Source organism: Myxocyprinus asiaticus, chromosome 50, assembly GCF_019703515.2.
Source record: "Myxocyprinus asiaticus isolate MX2 ecotype Aquarium Trade chromosome 50, UBuf_Myxa_2, whole genome shotgun sequence".
In the NCBI taxonomy this organism is placed as follows: domain Eukaryota; kingdom Metazoa; phylum Chordata; class Actinopteri; order Cypriniformes; family Catostomidae; genus Myxocyprinus; species Myxocyprinus asiaticus.
The window spans coordinates 25,320,026-25,344,568 of NC_059393.1; the positions used below are offsets into that span (position 1 = coordinate 25,320,026).

At 37.5% G+C, this 24,543-nt stretch overlaps 1 protein-coding gene across 1 annotated transcript in view; it reads right to left on the bottom strand.

The window, feature by feature from the left end:
- Positions 1-12,390: 12,390 nt before the first annotated feature.
- Positions 12,391-24,543, bottom strand: part of LOC127439156 (uncharacterized) — a 73,457-nt gene continuing 61,304 nt past the window's right edge. Inside the window, exon 5 of the mRNA XM_051695277.1 lies at positions 12,391-13,755. The gene's annotated coding sequence lies outside the window, so the exon portion shown is untranslated. The remainder of the gene's footprint in view (positions 13,756-24,543) is intronic.

Consider the following 24,543-nt stretch of genomic DNA (forward strand, 5'->3'; position numbering starts at 1 on the left):
GTGAAAGCATTGGGCTTTTCACTTTTTCTCAACAATAATCTGGGGAAATAAAACACTGCAGATATAAAGACGCAACAAACTTACATAGAGGGAAAATATGAGCAATTAATCTGCAAAGATCTACACTTTAAGAGGTATGTTTATTTTGTTTTACATATATTTATATTTCTTTATGTTTATATATATGTATATATTCTGGCCAACTTTTTTTTTTTTTAAATAAACATTTACACATAGTTATGTGAGTAACTGACATGAAATTTTAAGTATTGTCATCAGTGTCCTGCTGTGTGACACTTTCTTCATCTAACTATTTTAAACAACATTTTATGATCTTGTATAGCTATATATACATTGTGGTGATGGGGCATGGTCGTGTGTCTGTCTGTGGGAGAGAGAGAGTGGTTATCATTATCTCTAACACCTGTTTCTTGTTGTAGCTGTGACGGAGGGAGACATAAAAAGGCGCACGAGGCGTCAGAGTGGCAGAGAGAGAACAGAGAGAATGAGACTGTACCTGTACCTGTGTGTGTGTGTGTGTGTGTGCGCGCTTGATAAGAAGCTTTTACTCATTTGTGTGTGTGACTACTTGGCCACTGAGTGCTTTTTTTGTTTTAAGTTTTGTGAATGACACTGAAGAGTAATAAAAACACTCACGTTGACAGTTCGCTGCCTCCTGACTCCTTCATTGCCCAGACAACGAACCTTCTACAGTGGTGCTGAAACCTGGGATTTATTGGAGGACAATTTCGTTATGGAGTCTTCACCACTGGACGAAGTCATTAAGTCCCTTGCCAGCATCCATCAAACATAACACCAGGCCCTCATGGAGTTACGCCTGGAGCAGCGTTTCCAACTCCTGTTCCAGGCTCAAGCGGAGGACCGACAGGTGTTCTGGAGCCTGATGGACCGAGAGGGGGCTGCAGCTGCGACCCCGGAGCCCACATCACCAGTGACCCTCATCAAAATGGGTCCAAGCAATGATCCTGAGGCCTTCCTCGGCCTCTTTGAAAAGACCACTGAAGTGTGGAAGTGGCCTCCCGACCAGTGGGTGGCCCGCCTGTTACCGTTACTCTCTGGGGAAGCACAGCTAGCAGCCCAGCAACTTCCTGCCCCCAGCCTCCTCGAGTATAAAGACATGAAGGGGGCCATCGTGCAATGGGTTGGCCATACTCCCGAACAGAGCCGCCAGCGTTTCAGGTCCCTGAAGTTAGGGAAACACGGCCGTCCGTTTGCTTTTTCACAACAGCTCCAGGATGCCTGCCGGAAATGGTTGCTGGCTGAGGGAGCCCGTGGCGCTGTAGAGATCGTCGACCTGGTGACACTGGAGCAGTTTATCTCCCAGCTTCCTCGAGGGATGGCAGAGTGGGTCCAGTGCCACCACCCAGCATTGCTGGAGGAGGCAGTCCAGCTGGCCGAGGACTACATGGCAGCATTTCCAGGAGGCAACGAACCAGAAGCTCTTCCTTCTCTCTTTTCTCTCTCTATCTCCCCTGCATCTCAACCCACCCCATCCCCTCGCCCCTCCCCTTTCTGTTCTGTTCCAGCTTCCTGGAGGAGGGGAGGAACCCCACCCAAACCCCTTCCCCGATCTAGGGGGTCCTTCCCCGTGTCTGTGTCCCCCACTTCTCCTGTCTCTCTGCGCTCTCCTCCCAGGTTGACGGGACCGCCCCCATGAGTGAGGTAGGGAAGCCTGGGCTGGTCTGTTGGGGCTGCGGGGAAGCCGGGCACTTCCAGGATCAGTGCTTGGCGATGGAGATGGAGACACTGGTCTGGATCCCTGATGCCCCACGGGTTGCCCCTGATCGGGCAGGGACGTATCGTATACCGGTGAGTCTAAAAGGGGATACATACCAAGCTTTGGTGGATTCAGGCTGTTCTCAGAACTCTATTCACCAACGATTGGTGCAAGACGGGGCATTGGGCACACATAAATGGGTGAGGGTGTGGTGTGTACATGGGGCTATTCACATGTATCCAGTGGTTACCATTGAGATACTATTCAGGGGGAAAAAGAATAGAGTAGAAGCCACAGTTAATTCCAGCATCACCCATTCACTGATTTTGGGAACAAATTGGCCTGATTTTAAGAATTTATTAAGGGAAATATGTGTGGATGGGTCCTGTAAAATGTTATCTTGGTGTGTGACCTGCGATGCTATGGCTGGAGAGGCGGTGCCAGGGCCATCTACCTCTGCTCTGCATCAAGATGACACAAGAGAGAGAATTCCCATCCTCAGGGGGTTCCCTGGGGGGATTTCCCTCTGGAGCAGTCATGTGATGCGTCCCTCAAACACGCGTTTGACCAAGTGAGAGTCATCAATGGTCAACAGCTCCAACCCGGCATCGCACTCACGTACCCATATTTTTCGATTATAAAGATCGGTTGTATCGAGTGATGCAGGACACTCAAACAAAGGGAAATACAACCCAGTTATTAGTACCGAAGAGCCGTTGGGAAACCCTCTTCCATGCAGCTCACCATAATCCCATGGCTGGCCATTTAGGTCATGAGAAAACGCTGAACCGAAAAATGGCCCGTTTTTTTCTGGCCAGGCATTCACGGGGATGTTCGCAAGTGGTGTGCTGCGTGCCGTGAATGTCAGTTGGTGAACGTCGCTCAGGCCGCTCGCTCAACCCAGAATGCGCTTCGTGATATGCTGGTTTGGGAATCTGCGAAATAAGCAATAGGCCTGAGATTATGGAGCTCCAACATTGTTTTAGTGAAGTTGTAAACCTTATAACCTAAATAAATGCAAAGTATAAATCAAAGCTAAGAATGAGGAAATCGAAAGGGAGTGTGGAGAGACCGTGAGAATTAGCAAATATTCCTTTTGAAACATGCGCGTCACATTGCCAGAGAGCACGAGGATTCTGCAGGGTTGCGAACATTAGAGCACCTTCAATTGAATATGTAAGATTAATAATTCTGTATATTGGCAAAACATTTTTCATTGAATCCAGGTGAACACACAAAAAATCCCTGCATCAAAAATAATAGATATGTATGATCTTGCAGATCAGTGTGTAATTTGCAAGCGGAGCATTCTGCTTTCATGCCTCTGTTGTACAACTGAGCATTTGATTGGTAAATATTTCTGCTCTCGCAAAGAGAATTTCATAGCGGAATTATCTCACTTAATTGACCGCCTGTTGCTTTCGATTTCTGCTCCAGGATAAAGTGACACATAACTGCTGATCAGTTTCCCAAAGCTAAATCCACACCTTAACGATAAGTGAAACATAAAAAAAAATGACAATAGATTATGGTTGCAGATAACATCTTCGACATCGCTTACTGCATTCATGCACAGAGGAAAAAAATCTATAAAGGATTGTACATTAGAAAAAAAAACTTTCTTAAAGAAGGCAGAGTAATTTGTGAATTAAATATTTTTTATTTGTTTTAGGATCATTAAACATGATTTAATCTAATATATATATATATTGGACAAAATCTCACTTTATGCAGGACAAATATTTTTTATTTGTTAAATCCATGGTTAAACACTGCTGTACATGTAAAGTGCGCATGCACAAGACATGACAAATAAAAAGTCCAGATTCACTTTATAAATAATAAAATATTAAGGAAAAACAAAGTGGGCACATGATATCTACTAATATAATAATTATTATATAAATAACCACAGTCCTTTAGATATGATTCGTACATAAAATTGTAGGGAATATTAATCAAGCAACAACACTGAAAAAGAGAAAAACATTCACTGCTCTTTTCTGGATAATTTAATACATCCTTTAAAACTGAACACAAAATTAGGATGAGAAATTGCTCATTTTAATTTACAGACACAAAGTCTGATAGCATTAAATCAAAAACCTATTAATGTATCAAATCTACAGTATAATCATTCCATGGAGACAACTGAAAAACAATTATGAATTTCACTTTTACCTACAATATTTTTCCTGGTACCAGTCCATGTTTTTATTATTACCATAAACGACTCGAACAAACTTTAAAGTTGAAACGATTGTGGTTTTCTGGGTCGGTTGTATCACTCAGGTCTCACTTGTTTTATCACTTGATGACTTGTTTAAAGTAAATAAAGGTAATTTTTTTAAGGCATTATTTGAAGATGTTCAATGACATGTTTTTTTTTATTTTTTTATTACGAACAAATTTGCATTACAATGGAAAAAAACATAAGAATTAAAGAACAAAGAACATAGAACATATGGGGAGATACAGAGATAAACTGTATATATTAAAATAAATAAATAAATTACAATTTCTGTAATAATGTTTCTAAAATAGGGGATGTTCTCAAAGCTTTTTTATTGAAAAAAAAAAAAAACATTCATGATAGAAATATTACATAGTTGGTGGAATACAAGGAAAAAGGATGCAGAAATTTGAAGCCAAAAATATTTAGTATAAGAACAAAAATATAATAAGTAAGAAGAGATTCTTCTTCCTCTTGGCAAAAAGAACAGAGAGGGGAAACGTCTTGGATGAATTTACTTAAGTATTTATTACAAGGGTAGTAACGATGAATAATTTTAAAAAACTTTACCCAATTAATATATGAGTAAAGTGCTAACCATTTTCCATGAGCTATAATAATTGACTTGTTAGAAGCAGTGATAAAATTTCTCAAAAATGTATTTGTACATTTAACATCTAGAATACTAAGCCCTTGTATAAAGGGTTGGGGGATCTTCAGACTTATATTGCAATATAATTTGAAAGATTACACCAAAAACAGCAAATTGGAAGGGATATTATTTGTAAGATTAATGTAGTCCCGTTTTGATGCATTTATTCCACGTTGTTCAATAAAATCATCATAAGAATATATATCTCCATTGTTGCTTACTAAGTCTGAAATAAAGACTATGCCTTTATAAAACCAATAAGGAAAGAAAAGAGATTTACAAGCTAATAATATATACTGATTATTCCAAAGGATATGCAGAGAAAAATTATGTTTAAAGACTCAAGTGCTTGCTTATGAAAGTTTGACAGCTTCATAGGAAGCCTTGTACACTTAAAACCACAACAATGCAAGAAATGTAAACTACCACATCTTTTAAAAATTAAATTAGGAATCCAAAACCAAACTGAATTCCCCTTTAGACATTGTTTTATCCAATTTATTTTAAAGATCTGGTTCAAGGTATAAAAGTCTAAAACATTTAAACCTCCCTTTGAGAATGGTTGTATTAAAGATTTTCTACTGATGTTTTCCATCTTATTTTTCCATATGAATTTAAAATTAAGAGAGTCAATAGATTTACAGGTGATAGAATCAACATAAAGAGATAAAGAAGGATAAACAAAACGTGAAATTCCTTCCGCTTTAGATAACAGAATTCTGCCGTAAATTGAAAGATCCCTCTGTAACCATAAACTAAAAATCTTTTTTGCAGAATCTAATTTAGGGTAAAAGTTTAGAGAAATTCTTTCCTTAGCTGATTTACAAATATTAATACCAAGATATCTAACAATATCCTTAACAATAATTCCATCAATAGAGGTCACATCTGAATTATGTATAAACATTATTTAACCTTTTTTAGTATTAACTACTAGCCCAGAGGCTTTATAAAAATTATTTAGGCTCTGGATTATTGAACCTACTTGATATTGATTCTTAATAAAAATGCATGTATCATCCGCTAGTTGACTTATGATTAATTTATTCTCTCCAATGCAATTCACCACATATAGAGTCAACAATTCTGCAGCCAATAAAAACAAGAACGGAGAAATGGGGCATCCCTATCTAATACCTCTATTAACACAAAATCTGGGCAAAGTACTATTAGCAAGAGAGACATAGCTATTTATATCATTGTATAAAGATTTGACAACACCAATAAAATTACTACCAAACCCAAATCTATCTAAAGCTCAAAATAAATGTATGTTCAATTGTGTCAAATGCTTTAAAGAAATCCAAAAAAAGAATAAGGGCATTGTTACTAATCAAATCAGAATAGTCCAGCAAATCTAAAATAAGGCGGGTATTATTAGAAATATGCCGATGTAGAGCCAAGGAGGGCGGGGCCGGGCTGGAATGACGCACGCCCGGTCCCCAGTCAGCCTGATGGGGCGCGCGAGGGATAAAGGCGGCCGGGGACGACAGTTCGAGAGAGAGAGAATTACAGGCAGCTGTACTGTGTGTGTTTATGGATGTGTGTTTTTGTATAAGTTGTTCATTCAATTATTATTTAAGTTGTCCAGCCGGTTCTCGCCTCCTCCTTTCCACTGAACTCCCTTACACTGGTGCCGAAACCCGGGAAGGAGGAGGGATTCCTGTCGCAGAGTCCTTGACACTGCTGTCCACCCAGGGGAGCGCCGCTGCCATCCAACGGGGGATGGAGTAGCCTGACCACCTGGACGCGGGGAACGGCCGCCTTCCGCGAGGCGAGTGGGGACTGGACTCCCCGACCACCTGGAGCGGAGGAGTGCCCTGCCGTTCCCCGGGAATTCAGAGGGGTCGAGAGAAGACCGCCGTCTGCGGGGGGAGGAGGGAAGCGACTCCCCGACCGCCTGGAGTGGTAGGGCCGCTGCCAGGGGCAGAGGAGTGTCCCCATGGGACGCCGGGAACGCGGAGGGGCATTCTGTCTGCTGGGGGTCGGAGGTCTGACTCTGGTCCGCCCGGGGAGGAGCGGCTGTCGTCCACCTGAGAGGGTGGAGGAGTGATCAAGGACCACGCGACGGCGCATCAGAGTACCGGTGAGTTTATTTTTCTCTTTCTCCTCTCTCCCTCTCTCTCTGTCGCTCCGTGTTGGCCTTTCCCTCGCCTATATTGTTTTGTTGTTGTTGTTGTTTTTCCCCTCCTGTCTCCTCCCAGGTCGAGGAAGGCGGGGATGACCCACCGGCAGTCGGGGCGCAAGGCACGCCCCCCCGGAGAGGAAGGGGGGATGTAGGTCATGCCGGGGGCTCCCCGGCCTGAGGCAACACCAGGAGGAGTGTAGAGCCGAGGAGGGCGGGGCCGGGCTGGAATGACGCACACCCGGTCCCCAATCAGCCTGATGGGGCGCGCAAGGGATAAAGGCGGCCGGGGACGACAGTTTGAGAGAGAGAATTACAGGCAGCTGTACTGTGTGTTTATGGTTGTGTGTTTTTGTTTAAGTTGTTCATTAAATTATTATTTAAGTTGTCAAGCCGGTTCTCGCCTCCTCCTTTCCACTGAACTCCCTTACAGCCGATTTTTCATAAAACCTGATTGAATTTCCGAGATTATTTCTTCTAAACATATTTTAAGACGGTTAGCATACAGAGCTGCCAGAATCATATAATCTGTGTTTAGAAGAGAAATAGGCCTCCAATTATCTAAATCAGGAATATTTTTATTTGGCTTTGGAATTAAAATGATTAAACTTTGCTTCATAGTAGGGGTCAATTCTCCTTGCTCAATACATTCCTTTAAAGCCTCACTAAGTAAATCTTTAATGTGATCCCAAAAAACCCTGTAACATTCAAAGGGTAGACCATCAGGACCAGGTGACCTATTTAGCAGGGATTTTGCTTCCACCCAATCCAACTCTTTCATTGTAAGTGGCAGATCACAAATAAATTTAGTAATTTCCGAAATCTGGGAGATAACAGGAGTTATCATATCAAAAAAGGAGTTAGCTGCAACACTATCAAATGCAGAGGAATATAAGTTTTGATAGAATTTAGAAACAAATTGAGACATCAGTTTTTTTCCAAGAGGAAAGAGAGCCATCAATATTAAGAGAATGAATTGTCCTCTTCTATGCGTGTTGTTTTTCCAAATTAAAAAAATAAGCTGAATTATTTTCAACAAATTCAAGCCATATAGCTCTTGATCTTACAAAACTCCTTTAGCTTTTTCAAGATACAAAGAATTAAATTCCTCTTGTAAAGAATTAAGCCTATTGTGATCTTCTTCTGAAAGCTGTCTGTTTAAAAGATCTGAAATATTCTTAAGTAAAGCAGCATATTTATTTATTTTCTCAGAGGAGAGGTTTTTGCTAAAATAAATTGAAAATTTCCTGCACTCAAATTTGAAAAGTTCCCATTTAGACATAAATGAAATATCTGACCTTGATTTGATTTTATTGATTAACTGTTTTATGGGGGTCTGGGTAGCTCAGTGGTAAAATATGCTGGCTACCACCCCTGAAATTCGAAGTCTGAATCCCAGAGCATGCTGAGTGACTCCAGCCAGGCTTCCTAAGCTTCCAAATTGGCCTGGTTGCTGGGGAGGGTAGAGCCACATGGGATAACCTCCTCGGGTGTTCGCTATAATGTGGTTCATTCTCGGTGGGGCACGTGGTGAGTTGAGCACGGATGCCGCAGTGGATGCCACACGAGCTATGTCTCCGTGGCAACGCGCTCAACCAACCACATGATAAGATGCGTGGGTTGGTGGTCTCAGACACGGAGGCAACTGGGATTCGTCCTCTGCCACCCAGATTGAGGCAAATCACTACGCGACCATGAGGACGTAAAAGCACATTGGAAACTGGGCATTCCAAATGTCGGAAAAAATCCAAAAAATTAATAGTTTTATACCTGTGCAGTAAGATTCATTACGAAGCCAGGAACAGCTTAGTTTCCAATATCCAGGATTACATGTTCTTGAATTATGTGGCCTCAAAATCAAATCAATACCAGAATAATCAGTTAGTGGTGAAGGAGAGCAAGAAACAGACAAAAATTAGATTAAAGAAACTGAAACTAACCACAAATCAATGTGAGATTTTTGAGTTAAATCTGACTTAAACCATGTAAAAGAGGTAGAAACAGGATATAGGAATTTGTGTGCATCAATTAAATCTAAAGATTGACAAAAATCAGAAATGACCGGATTAATAGTATTTTGACACTTTCTCTGAGGATATCAATCTTCAATAAAGTTAGGGGCTTCATTAAAATCTCCTCCTATAATCACATAAGCAGAAGGGAATTTATGCCGCTTATCAATAACAAGCAAAGAAATCTCTGACAAAAGGGTGGCATTCATGTTTGACCTATTACAACCATATATGTTGACTAAAATAAGAATCATCCAGCTGTATCACAACCAATACCCATCTTCCTTCTGATGAAAATGAGGAATCGATAACAGAGCCACTAAAATTTTTACCAAATAGAACAGCAACTCCTGTTGCAGAACGAGTCCCATGACAAAATAAAATCTTATTACCCCACTGATTTTGCCAAAATAGACGAATGAGTTTCATGCAAGAAGTAGACATCCTGATTATAAGATTTACAAAACAAAAATATCAATTTTCTCTTAACTAAGTCTACGTTATGTCTAAGTCTCTCTTAAATTTAGAAATACTAAATGACATCAATAAGCAAATTAAGATTAACCAAAAAGATTCAACAATTATGAGTAGAAGAAAAAGGAAAAACAAAAGTGAGCTTACTCAGAGTACAATACCATTAAAGGTTTAGTTTTTCCATCAAGAGAAGAACGATCAAGAGCCATGATAAAGAAGTGTGCGCCATGTTTTCTAACTGACTTTCCGCGGGCGACCTCGAGAGATTTCTGATTTAATTTTTAGCAGAATGTTTGCCCATAATGTCTCCAATGACTCATTAAATGTAGAAATCAGAAAGCCATGACACTATAATTATAAAAGTTCACCTAATGGTAAAGATATATATATATATATATATATATATATATATATATATATATATATATATATATATATATATATATCGGTTATATCGGTTATATCGGTAATATATGCTCCAATGCCAATCGGTTATATCGGTAATATCTGCTCGAATGTAATATATATATATATATATATGTTGGTAAAGTAAGACTGAGATTTTCTCCTTTTACTCACGAGCTACTTAAACGAGCTTGTTAACAATGGCGCCATCTTGCACGCCCCCTCTCATTGATATATGCTAACAGAGAAATATTTGACTGATTACAAATGATAAGGAAGGTCTGGTAGACCCGATTATCTAACAGCAGTTAAACCAGCCCAAAATAAACAATGAGATTTTATATACAAAAACACAACAATACAATCACATAATTGCAGATGTGTACATTACTAATCATTTGATAATTTAATAAATGTTTGCCTATAGTCTATATTTCACCCAGAGGGGCACCTCAGCCCATGTGGGCAAAAGGGCAGTTGCTTGGGCCACTGTAGCTACCCCTTGTATACGTGTTTGGAACCAAGTATACTACAGAGAAATTTAATGTCGGAGCGGGATTTGAACGAACGCTTTTTTACCGGTGAGCGTGAGCGGCACTTGAGCGGAGCGCACACGCACAGAGCGGATTATCGAGCGGATCATTCCACCACAGTTCGTATTTATTGATAAAAACACAACTGTTCATTGTTAGTTAAAATAAGTTCATATTACACTAAGATTAACATATACAACTTTTAATTTAAAACATATTAGTGAATGTTGAAACTAACAATAACCAAGATTGTTTTTTAATGCTGTAAAAGTATTGCTTATTGTGATTCATGTTAACTAATGTTAATAAATGGAATTTTATTGTTAATTGTTACCCTTTTTATTTCAGTACATGATATCATTAAACAGCATCAAATATAATATGTAATGATTGTTTTGTCCAGCCCAGTATATATTGTAATTGATTAATTGTGTCCATTTATAACATGTAAAACACACCTTTATCACCTTAAAACATCATATACTTGAGCCTGAATGCTATTGTGGTGTTATTGCAATACTGACATTTTAGTTTGAAGCACAGAATTTTGAAGGTTTTAAAATAAGTTTTTGAAACCACTGCTATAAAAAACTTTTTTGTAATTGGACTTTCGACTCAAACCTTTATAGTGGACTTCCATACAATGGCCAAAACAACAAACTAAACACAAATTCACTATTAACTTTAGACCTGAAGATGATCTTTGCTCACAGTGACTTTGTGCTTTCATATGCCTCAGTAGTTCATTTGATTGGTTGTAACTCTTGCCATATGAAGGGCAGTCTTTCAACACTGAGGGCAGCTGAAAGAATTGATGGCTTCTGTTTGTTTAGTTCTGTTTTGTAAGAAAGTTTTTTCAGCCTGTGAGCTCAAAGATGTTTCTTAAGTGACAAAGTCATGATGTTTCTCCTCTACATCACTCATTTCTTCACTTCTCTCCTTCACTTCCAGCAGACCTGATGAACATAAGAAAATGAACATGCAATTGTTGAATATTGCGAGACAAATGTGAATTGAAAATAAATAAAAGTGAATCACAGAAAGCAACAGATCTGTTTTATGTGATTTGCGTGAAGTCATCTTAATAAAATGAAATCTTGCAGACAACTGCTGTCCAAAGTGTTGATCATTTTGCTGCATTTTCGCCTACTAACAGCTACTATGATTTCTAACCACAACCAGCAAATCAGTGACCATAATGTTTCCCAGCATTGATTAATTCATCCACAAAGCGATTAAATGCTTCGCGAGTCAGTTGGTTTGAATCTTTTAAAAAAACAATTGGTTCAAAAGCATGATTCCTTTGCGAATCGGACATCACTAAATGTGCAATGTACAAACGCTTCACAAATCGGTTAGGCCAAGTGACTAAAAATAATCGAGATAAAGATAGAAATAAAGAGAGATCATATATTTTTGTCTGACAATTACTGGATTTTGAAGAGGGTCAGTCAGTGTGTTTATTATCCCTCATTTATGGTCATCATGTCTAAAAGCTCTGGCGTTGTTATTGTTAATTATTATCAAACACATTTGTTCGGAGCAGATATAGTTTCAACCGCACTTTGTGGCTGCATGAATTTCAACAATCAGTGCAATTCAAACTATATCTGCTCCAATGCCAATCGGATTATATATATATCGGTTATATCTGTAATATCTGCTTGAAAGTAATATATATATATATCAGTTATATCGGTAATATCTGCTCCAATGCCAATCGGTTATATCTGCTCCAGTGCCAATCGGTTATATCGGTAATATCTGCTCGAATGTAATATATATATATATATGTTGGTAATATCTGCTCCAATGCCAATTTGTTAGAGCAGTTCAACCTCTATCTGCTTCGAACAAACATGTTTATGATAATAAATTATAACATGAAAAATACTGCACACTTGCGATAGTGAGGCATGTTCTGAGCAGATATAGTTTGAACTGCTCTTAGTGGCTGGACACATTTTAACGGGCAGTGCAGTTCAACCTCTATCTGCTCAGAACAAACGTGTTTATGATAGTGATACTAAATGATAACAACGTGAAAAGATTGCACACATATGCAATAGTGGGGCACGTTGTCACACTATAATGATAAGTTGTCTTGTCAAGATGGATCCTGCCCTTAAAACAACCTACTGTAAAATAGCAACATTTAAAGAGTTAAACCATTATGATGCAGAAAACCATTCATGAAAGAGCAAAACATTTTAAAATATAAATTATCTTTATTGAATGAATATTGTATGCATTTATAAAATGTAAAACACAACATCCCCAGCCTTGAAACCTGATGATATTCCTTCATATTATAGTTGAACCTGAATGTCTTCATAGACCTTATTCATGTTGGCATCATCTTTAATTTTAAATGGGAATGACAACTAGGCTGTGAGAGATAGATGTAGTCTCTTCAGTGGGTTTTTGTATCGTTCCGCGGACAAAACATTGAAAAAAAGAACATTCCAAGAACATTCATTATACAAAGAACTCTAGAGAACATGAGTTGTGGAAAATCAGATGTGATCTAAGAGCTTTATACTGTTCTTGCCATTGAAGAGACTGTAAATCCATAGAATCCTCACGTATACAGTATTAAATATCAGAATGATAGTAAGATATCTGTACTGTACACAATATCACAGTATCAGTCACTCTGATATCAGCTTACATTTAAAAGTTCATGAAATACTAACATTTTAACAGATGACAGGACAGCTGCACATTAATTTTAGCTTTTCAAAACTGTGGTGAGAACTGACCTGAAATGGTTTTCAAGACACTTTAAAACGTCAGATTCACATGCTGATCGGATCAAACTGGCAGATTTACTTAACAAAACAGAAAATACGCTCACATATTTGCAACAGTTTCTTGTTCAGCAGGCACGTATGAGGCTGAAAAATATATAAAGCACAATATATGCTAACAAATATAGAAAAATAAAAAAAGAGAGAATAAAATCACACAGTATAAAAATGAGGCACAATGTAGAAAATAACCACAAATAAAAACATAACAATGACTAAAAGTATAAAAATGGAATCATGGTCATCTGCAAAAATGTAAAGTTAGCTTTTTTCAAGTGGCAAGCACGAAGCTTACAAATATATGAAGCATGATATACTGTATTTTAAGAACTATATAAAAAACTTAATAAAATAATACAGGACAAAAATGTGGCACAAAGTACAAAACAATAACAAATGTAAAAGAATGACTGAACATATAAAAATGGAATCTATAAAAAGAGATTCGAGCACTTCACATTACACGGGAATAGACACTGGCCGATATTTATGAAATCTATCCCTTATATATTTAGTTAGCATTAATTATGTTTGTAATTAACAATGAGCAGTTTTACATCAGCTTTATAATGAATGAAAGCACAAACTTTTCTAATTTATTCCAAATCAATTGAACCTGTTCATTCTTGTTAAGTTTCTCAGCTCAGTAGTGCTAAAGTGTTAATTTCAAACACAGCTCATGTTTATATTGTTACACTGATTAAATACTGTTGCTGTTTAGGAACCTCCATTCAGACGGACTTGTGTGTCCTCATAACCACCTAAACCTCTACCTATAAGAAAACACAGTAAGATTGAAGTTAAAAACAGGAAAAGAAACAGTGATCAGTCTGAAATCTACATGAAGTGTTGATGCAACATTTAAACATTTAAAATGACTGTATTAATAGTGTTTGATGGATTAACTAAATGAAGCCATAATCTACACAAACATTCTGTCAAGTGTTAATATAGATTATAACACAAACAGACAGATGAAGTCAGACCTGTTTTAATAAGTTAAAATTTTAAACGCTAAAACCAGGGGGCCTGGGTAGCTCAGTGGTAAAGACACTGACTACCACCCTTGGAGTTCGCTAGTTTGAATCCCAGGGTGTGCTGAGTGACTCCAGCCAGGTCTCCTAAGCAACCAATAAAATCTTTGTTTAAAGTGTGGCAGTTTTTATCTCGTCAATAGGATGGGAAAAACAGCAACCAAATTTGCCCAGTTGCTAGGGAGGGTAGAGTCACATGGGGTAACCCCTTCGTGGTCGCTATAATGTGGTTCTTTCTCGGTGGGGCGCGTGGTGAGTTGAGCGTGGATGCCGCGGTGGATGGCGTGAAAACTCCACACGCACTAGGTCTCAATGGCAACGCACTCAACAAGCCACATGATAAAATGCGCAGATCGACGGTCTCAGATGCAGAGGCAACTGGGATTTGTCCTACATCACCCGGATTGAGGCGAATCACTACGCGACCACGAGGACATTGGGAATTGGGCATTCCAAATTGGGAGAAAAAGACAAAACTTATTTGCCCAAAAACTAAATAAACTGTGTTGCTCCGTTTCAAACAGTGAAGAAAATGACTAAATATGACACTTCAATTAAATATGTTTTGTACCAGTAACTTGAATATTTCATATCTAATCTCCTCCTAAGTGAATCTTCATCTGAAAAACTGAATTGTGCTACAATCTCCTTTACAATGAGCTTTATTTCATATCAAAACACATTTCTAATTAGTGTTTTTATTGGGCTTCAAGATCATTGCCAACCTTTGTCTAGTATAAAAAACAAATGTAGAAACTGAATAATAACGTAAGTGTACTGAATTTAGCACAAGAGACACAATCTACACAATATTCATCAATCTCATTATTTGTTTCCATAGCAACATGCACATTCTCAAATGTATTAGAGTTCAGGTAAATAAAGAGAACAGTTCATTAATAATGTTTCTCTGTCTAGTGAACACAAAACTAATCGGACATAAAACAACATAATGAGTTCTAAATGCTAAAATTAAACAGCACATAATCAGCTCTGTCTTAATATTTTTAAAGCTGAAGTGTGTAATTTCTGCACCATTAGCATCACCAAACAGAATTGCATAAGTAAAAACATTGTTTTCAAACAAATACACCCTCCATCTGTCTTTGGTTTTACAAACAATTAGTCCTTCCTCCAACTCACACAATTGACCCATTGCTAAGCTCCGCCCCCCCTTGATTATGGTTGCGAGCTCTGACAAGTTCTGCAGGACTCCCCATAGGAATTCAGTAGTTTGAATTTAATGTAATCCTGTATTAAGGATAGTGTAAACATGTGTGGCTCCCTGTCCGGGGTGAACGGGCTCAAGGCTCGAAACTTGACCCGAGCTCGAATATCCCCCAAAAGAAGCTAATAATAAGGACAGCGAGTCTTTGGCTGCAGAGCCCTGGATTCAGAAGGAGATGTGATTTAAACGGAATCTCTTATCCCCCAAAAGATAAACCGGAAACAAACAAGATGCATTGGGGGATGGGTCCGCTTGCCTATCCTGATGGGCAGGTGTGCCAAAGAATATAGAATTGAGCTGGGCCACTAGCGGAGGCAAACTCGCGCAAAGGTCCGTGTCAGGGACAGGAAACTGGGAGATGTAGGATAGGAGAAGGCATGCGAGTTGAAACACTAAAGGGACAGTGGTGGTATCGGCCGCTAAAGAGCTAGGGGAGAGCTGTTGAGCACAGGAGGGATCGTTACGCCCTAACACAAGGGGCACCCCCATGGAAGGGCAGGGTCGCCCTGGAAGGAGGCAAGAAACCTGACCATCCATGTTGACCTTAAGTCTCCCTCCTGGCTTGGTTCGATGGATGGGCTCATGTGGCGAACGTTGCAAGCTCCGTGGGAGAGCAAGCAAGCCCAGCTAGCATTCGAACGGGAAGGGCGCTCACAGCATTCGACGGGGGGGTCAACCCATCCGCGAATGGGTGAGCCCATGATACAAATAAATGTGGATATATCCCGCTGCTGATCGAACGGGAGAGCCCTAGAATAGATTGTGTTGGAGGGGTCTGCAATGCCCTATCATGGGGGTACCCTTGTGAAAGGGCAGGATCAGCATGAGCAGAGGTGTGGATCCTAGCCGCTCAAGACTGACCTGGCTCCTCCTTCAGACACAATGGAGGGGCCCTCCTTGCATTTCAGATTAAATGTCGGGAACATGTGGAAGACGATGTCAGGAAACATGCGTGTGTGTGCATTTGAACAAAGTCATTTAAAGTTGGTTTGTCATGAAATTAGAAGGCACCTGAAACTGAGTGCCCAGATGAATACCGTAGTGTGATGTTTATTAAGTTAAGCGTATGGTTTGGAGCTTTGTAGATTGTTTTCCAATGTAATGTGAGTCATTTCATGACTCTGTTATTGGCACGGGGTGACTCGTCTTGTTTGAGGAGGACTTGTTGAGAGTTGGATTTAATAGATACTATAAGAGCACCATTTGCAGTAGTGTGTTGAATAAAACAACTTGTTTATATTGATGACTTGTAATAAATTCTACAGAAAAACTGAATTATTGGAGTATAAAGCAAGGTGCAAAGCTGAATCATACTGCGTTGATTTAAACCGGTTACTTTAAACTTGGGTGGAGCGTAAAATTATGACAGATTGTTGAACGCTTTTAAAGCCATGCAGTAATTAAGTTGTATGGTCAGGCTTGTAAATAAAAGTTTGTAATCCAATGATTCGGGCAAGAGTAGAGAAGACTGTCTATAAAAGAAAATGATAGATTGATTTTACCTGCATGAAGCGTTTGTCGTGATGGGAGGAGGGAAAGTGATGTTATAGTGTAGAGATGAGTGGAAGCGCTTGCTTTGTGTTATTGGGGCTGCACGGCGAGTTCAAATGCTGAGAGGAGGCGAGGCGAGTTTGCGGAATGATTATGAATGAGTTGGGATGCGATGGGTGTTCTGCCTGTTGCGGAGCCGAATTCGGCTTGTGTCTGTTCGGACAGAGACTGTGTATAACTGCAGTGTGCTGTGGAATGGTCAGAGCGAGTGTTACGCAGCAGTGACCTCATGTTAAAATGTCTGCATTGGTTTGAAAAAAGCTGTCATTAAGAGTATTGGTTGATTGGATTGGTCAAGGAGTTCGCTGTTGCATGATTGCTCCTGTGTTCCGAACGGAATAAATCATGCTCCGAAGGGCACTTTGAATGGAGAATGATCATGATATTCATGTTAGAAGTTGACAAACAGAGTCGCTGAATGGATCACGCCCTAAATGAGCTGCGTGAGAACATATGAGCAGACCCAGGGAGTTGTTTCACATGTATGAGGCACAGAAGTAGCCGGTTTGCGGAAGCAGCTTCATGCGAATGGGCCACTCCAGGTGGAAAGTTTAGATGAGAACATCTGAACAGTCATAGAGAGCTGTTTCACGTGTGTACGTCGTAGAAGCAGCCAGTTGCGGAAGCAGCTGCACACAATGATTTGCTCCGACGAATAGAGATTAGGAGGAAAGACAAAGTAAAAGTAGCACTTAAAGTGGTAGCAGTTGATGCTGTGAAATGAATGAGCTGCTGTGGCAGCTTCTGTTGAATAACAAGATGATTTAGATGGAAGAGCTGTTCTGATGAAGGCAAATGCTTTGTAGCGGAGTTGCAATCCGATGATCCGAGTCACATGTTTGGGTCTGTTCGTATGCAGTGGGCGGGGCTGAATGCCAGAAACTCTCAGAACTACGTAGATGTAAGCAGCTGTTTATATAATCTTACTCTGGCTGTGTGATTGGTCGGATTAAATGAAATTGCTCCTCCCGAACCTTGTGAATTATACTACATTTAATGGGAAATTACCGTGAACAACATGATATTTGGCAAAATATTCTCATAAATGGAATGGAGAATATTTTTACATGGGCTGGTATGAAGAGTGACATTGTAATGCATATTTATGTGAATTTCTTTTGTAAAAGAAGTTGTTAAATTACTCAGTAATTTGATTAAAAACTGTGAAGACTGTGAATCAGAATCAAGGCAAATGATTAATACAGTCACTTGAAAAGACAAAATCTTCATTTAATAGCGATTACACGTCTAATAACATTAGCGTAAGTGAACAGAACTGTTTATAACGTCTCATCACACACTCATTTTGATGCTGTGAACTGTTTATTTACTATCATTTTTACTATAACTTGAATCAATACGTAAATTAATTAACGTTCAGTTATAAGCTTTAATTTACCTTGGAGCAAATGTAGGTGTCATTACAGATGTTATATGTTCATTTGGGAATGAGGAATGATACACTTTAATAATGACACACTTTAATCCATAATAAGCTCCTCTATATTTATTTAAAGATTTTATAAAAGTTGTGCACTGCATGTATCCTCTCTATGTACCTCATATCACTATTACAAGTGACCCAGTAACAACATTTTTTAAATATTTTGGATAATTTCGATATAAATCCTGCTTAAAAGTATTCAAACACACATTACTTCCATAGGCTCTCATTGTAAAAATAGCAAACGCATGTCAGAGTAATGGCGGCGGGGCAACAGTTGCTAAGACAGGATTGGTCAGAAATGCTTTTAAGGCGGGGCTTAGAGAAGGGTCAATTGGAAATCAACCTACAAATGGTTAACTTATCAGATAGTAGGGATGGGCGATACCACTTATTTTCTTTTCGATCCAATACCAATAATTTCAAGTCCAACATCATCAATACCGATACCAATACGATACTTCTGTTAAACTGATTTTTTGGGGATTTTTTGGAGATAAAATGGGTAATTTAAAATAGTATGGTTAGTCATAAAGTCATTTTTTTGGTTTTACATTTATGAGCCTAAAGAGAAAATTATTAGACTTCTATTTTGTTTACTCTTACAGTAACTATAGTTTAACCATGGGATTTAGTTAAACCATAGTTACCACACAATTAACCATGGTTACTACTACAATATTACTGTAGTAGAACCATGGTTAACTATTTTTATATTATTAACAACAATTACAGAACATTATCAATGTTCTAATAACTTTTAACTTAAATAAACTTGTTATAAAGGTCACAAACTCATAAGAAATGTCATTTTTAGATATGTTGTTATTTTAGTGTAAATTTACTCCAGAAGCTGTTTCTCTGGTTTACTATCATTACCTCTACAAGGCACTGATCACTCTTGATTGAACGAGTCTTGTGATGGAACAAGCACTTGTCTGCTTGTGACTTTCAGCATTTATGCATGTTAAGATGAGCGGAAGAATAAATAGTTCCAGTCCTGCACAAGTATTTGCTAATATTGCCTAATCATTTTTATTTCACATTGAAGCTTATGATTATTGTTCATGGTAACCAAATAATTAAATCCCTAGTTAAAAAAAATTAATTAGAATCAATATTTTTGTGTGAGGATCAATATTTTTGATACAACATCAGTATCGGAAGTATCGATAGTTTAGGATTGATCCGCCCATCCCTAATCAAATGGTCTCTAAATATTAAGCTGGGATACTATAAAGAATTGTAACATTTAAAAAACACATAATCTTTAATGGTGTTTCTTTATCATGTTGTTAATGATGTAATGATGACTGAATGAACAAGATAAATGACATCACATCATACAAACACTTCCTGTAAACTGGTTAATTCTGGTTAATTCACAGGTATAGTTAACAGCTCTACCGTGTCTTACAGATTTCACCTCCATAATGGACGATTCCTCTTCCGTGCTGAATGCAAACAGATTATGATCTATAATAGATCCTGATCTTCTTTATCACAGGAAGACAGATATAAAACCATATACAATACTCTATTAAACATTATTCTTGGAGCCTGCTCTGTTTTTTTTTTTTTTTTTTTTTGCCATTTTACAGACAGATGAATGGGGAATCTACTGTGGGGAGAGGAAGTGAAAATGGGATCACAAAACGACATGAGCTGAAGTTGAACTCGACACTCAGGCCACGCAATCAGACGATTCTATTAATTCGTTTTAATTAGTTAGTTTGTCCTAATGAACGAGTCTCAGCAGTCTCATCCACAGATGCATGTTTTATGTCTCATTTCTGTCCACGGTGGCACGAAAAAATGAGGGCTTAAGAAATATCATCTGACAATCTAAAAGAAGCTTTAAAACAAGAGAAAAATCATCACTGGAATTATTTTGGATTCACTAGATGTCATGCAGTGTAGATAAAGGTTAAGTTTAGAATACTGTGCTATAAACCTACTTGTGTAAAAGAGTCATTTTATTTCTAATTTATGTGAAATTTTTCAGAAATAAGATCAGAATAAAGTGTTATTATAACCAAGAATGGTGTCTGAAATAAACGCGGCAATAAATTCACATTTTCTGTGTTTCAGTTTGTTTAAATAAAAAGCCTAGTTGAATTTGGGTCTCAAAGTCTTGGCTTCAACTCATATAACTTAGCAATGCAAACTTTACATTTGAGCATGCATATTCTGGCAGATGTACAGATGAAGGAATCAAACAAACTGTCACATGTTCACTTGCACTCTTGAATTGAGTGAAAAGACAAATGACATTCAAATGACTGTGATTACAGGAGAGCAAACTTACATTGATGTAGAAAAATAGACCATTTTCTTTGCTCATTATTTGTAATTGTACTTTGATGTTAAATTATTGACTTTTCAGTTTTGATATCTCAGAGATGGGCGGAGCTACACTGGCAGCCAAAAGTTTGGAATAATGTACAGATTTTGCTGTTTTGGAAGGAAATTGGTACTTTAATTTACCAAAGTGACAAGGTATAGTCAGGACATTACTGATGTAAAAAACAGCAACATCACTATTTGAAAAAAAAATAATATTATTTTTTTTTTTATTAAACGTGCTTACTAACAATAAAGTCTAAATACCTCTAAATGACATTCACTGAATTAAAGGATGGGATATTTTTTAATTCAGTAAAAAAACATTCACTGCAAAAAAACTAAACACAGAAATGATAAAACAGTCCTGTTAATAAAGGAGTTATAATATCACAAAACTGTGTCAGTGAATATTATTATTTTATTGTTATGATGATATTATTACTGCAAATGGTGCTACTTCTACTCATTATAATAAATGTTTTAATTTTGAAGCAGTGAAATGTCATTATGGTTGTTTGATATTCCCAGTTAATGTTTCATTGTGGTGGAGCTGAGCTGTAAATGTCTTCCTGTGTGACTGTTAATATGAGGATGATTGTTCAAGATTACTGCACATGTTTTCATACACACAATAAACTGAAATCATGTCATTTATTACTGGCTCTTCACAATCTCCATTTCTCCTTCAATTCTCCAGTTTAGTGCTTTTGGTTTTTTGTTCTACTGAAACTGATTTATTTTCTTTTAATAACATCAATCAAATCTTTCTATGAAACGAATTGATTTTCTGGCTTGTTTTCAACAGACAACGTGATATACAGAATATGAATATTAATATATTGAATCATGTGAGTTACTCACCACTAACAGTAACTCTGAAGATCTTTGATATGGTCTGTGATCTGATGATCTGTAGCTGATAAAGTCCAGAGTGTTTTCTTCTGAAGTCTCTGATGGTGAGATCTCCAGTTTCACTGTTCACATACACTCTTGTTGGAGACACTAAATGGTCACTTTGCCTCCCTTCGATTTCATAGTAATACATTTTGAATGGTAAATGATAGAGAAAAAAAAACTTTTTTTTAATGTTTGCTCCCATCTAGTGGAATCAAACAAAACTTGCCATATATAAAAAGAGCATTCAGGGCCAGAATTATGCACTTTCAAAGACATAATTCAAAGACAAATTCTACAATAATTAAGTTTCCTTTAAAACGAGACCAAAATGTTACATTTACTTCACTGTATGTGGGTAAGAGGAGCCTTCAGATTTGGGTATGTCAGTTTCAGTTTCAAAAAACCCCTACGAGCTGAACAGGTTAACAATGTAAATGTAGCGAACTTTTTATATTTCCGATTTAAAAATATTTTGATGTAAATTTATAACATTAAACTTTGTATTATATTACCCTGGAGTAAGTTTTAAAAATCAGTTCCTTCAGCTGAAGCTTCTAACACAGCTGCTGAGGGAGTGACAGAAAAATTAACCCATTTCTCTCTTCTTACTGCTGTTATCCAGCGCTCTATATTATCATCTTCCTTTGAAAAGCCAAGAAAGCGCAATCGCTGATATTTCCTTTTGCTGTTGGAGCAAACGGGTGAGCAAAAATTACATTTGCTGTGGTCTCCCATTCACCACCATTCAACTTTACCCAACTATGATTCTACTTCCTGCTTTTTGGTCTCTGCCACAAAAAATCCTCCTCACAAACAAGGTAAAAGAAATGTCATACAAAATAATTCATAGAGTTTATCCCACCAAACAATTCCTACAAAAATTCAGGAGTGATATTGATATAAATGCTCTTTTTCTGAAAGTTTCCCTGAAACAATCTCCCATTTGTTTTGGTCTTGCAAACATACCCAGTCGTTTTGGAAGGATGTCGAGATTTTTGTTGTCCACAGTATTTAAAAAAGTAAAATAAAATCTTTATCCTATAAGCATGTGGTTTTTTTGGTTATCATACTAAGGATCAAGTCTCCAATGATGCATGTTTCATTATAAAATTAATTTTATTTTTCTATAAGTTTCATATTCACAAAATGCAAATTTACTAACAGCAAGCCTCTTTATACTGTGTTGGAGAAGGAGATTAAAATGTGTATTGATGTAATGTCAAAATCTAAAAATAGGAAAGAAACCAAAACAGTTGCAATATGCTCTTTGCTTCACATTTGTAAGAAATGAATGCTTAATTATGTCAAACTCAACATAAAACAATCATAAATAAACACACACATGCAGCGCTGCCGCGTGCGTCTCTCTCTCGAACTGGCACCTCCGGCTCCCCTTTATCTCATGCTCCAGCTGATCATCTGATTCAGTGCCAGCCGTGCACCCTCACGGCCTGACCACACCCTCCTCCTCGTCACACTCCTCATATACAGTATTCAATTATTTTAGAAAAATTGGGAGTTTATGAAATATCGCATTAGACTTTTAGAGCTATTACAAAAGGCAAAGAATTGGTAAGGTCTACTAAATCAAAAGAAGAAGAAATTATTAAGAAAATTTGAAGTATTAAAGATGATTGTACTGACAGGAACTTACAAATATTAACCAATTTACAAGCTCAATTAGATGAATTGTGTCTAAACGAGGCAAAAGGAGCTTTTGTTAGATCAAGACGATGTTGGTTAGAGGAAGGTGAAAAAACTTCTAGGTATTTTTTTTAATTTGGATAAAAGGAATGGGGAAAACATCTATTAAGAAGCGTAATGTTAATGGTCAGGAAATACAAGATCCTATTATAATTTCAAAATATGTTGCACATTTGTATGCTGAACTTTATTTGAGCAAGGAATGCTCTGTAATTAAAACAGATGATTTTTTGAAGCCCTTAATACATAATATTAATAACATCAATGAAGAGTTTAAAGCCATTTGTGATAAGCAAATATCCATTTTAGAAGTTAAAACAGCCATTAAAAAACTAAAATTAAACAAGTCTCCTGGTAATGATGGCCTAACTGCTGAATTCTTTAAAGTATTTCTAGAAGATCTGACTGAATTCCTTTTAATGGTCTTTAAAGAGTCCATTGATCAGGGTGTTTTGTCACCCTCAATGACTCAAGGCCAAATAACTTTAATTCCAAAACCGGACAAAGATCCATTATTATTAGGTAATTGGCGACATATCACTTTAATTATCAATGACGGTAAAATTATCGCATCCATATTTGCAGAAAGGCTGAAAACAGGATTAGATTGTGTTATTGATGAGTTACAGTCAGGGTTTATAAAAGGAAGACACATTTGCAATAACATTCATCTTATATTAGATCTCATAGAAGTCATTAATGAAAATAGTTTTATCTTGTTTATCGATTTTTACAAGGCCTTCGTCACTATTGAACATGACTTCATTTTTAAGACCCTTGAGTTTTTTCGGATTTGGGGACTATTTTCAGGAAGTACTTAAAACCCTGTATAATCAAATTAACAGCTCTGTAAAACTGTCTTATGGAACTTCTCATAGATTCGATATTTAAAGAGGAATTCGACAGGGCTGTCCAATTAGTCCATTACTATTTTTTGCTGGTGTCAGAAGTAATGACCATTTACATTAAAATAAGATGTGTTTCAGGGGCCTGAGTAGCTCATCGAGTAAACACTGACTACCACACCTTTTTCCTGTATGCCCCTGACAGGTTTTTGCTATCTGTACACTTGTTTGTACTATTTGCATTGTTCTAAAAAATAAAATAAAATAAAACTCTGCTCCGTTGATGTGATGAGGGGCGTGGCCTACCGTCTGCACCTTCCTATTTAATTATTTTTAAAATATCTTAATTCTGAATACATTATGTACTATTTAAGAGAGCTGAAGTCATCTGTAATATAAAAATAAAAAATAACATTTTGGTGATTTTTTCCCTAAATAATTAATATTGTATCCGTGTAATTCGATATAATAATAATAGTTAAACTGGAAGAATTATAAAATAAAAGAATAAT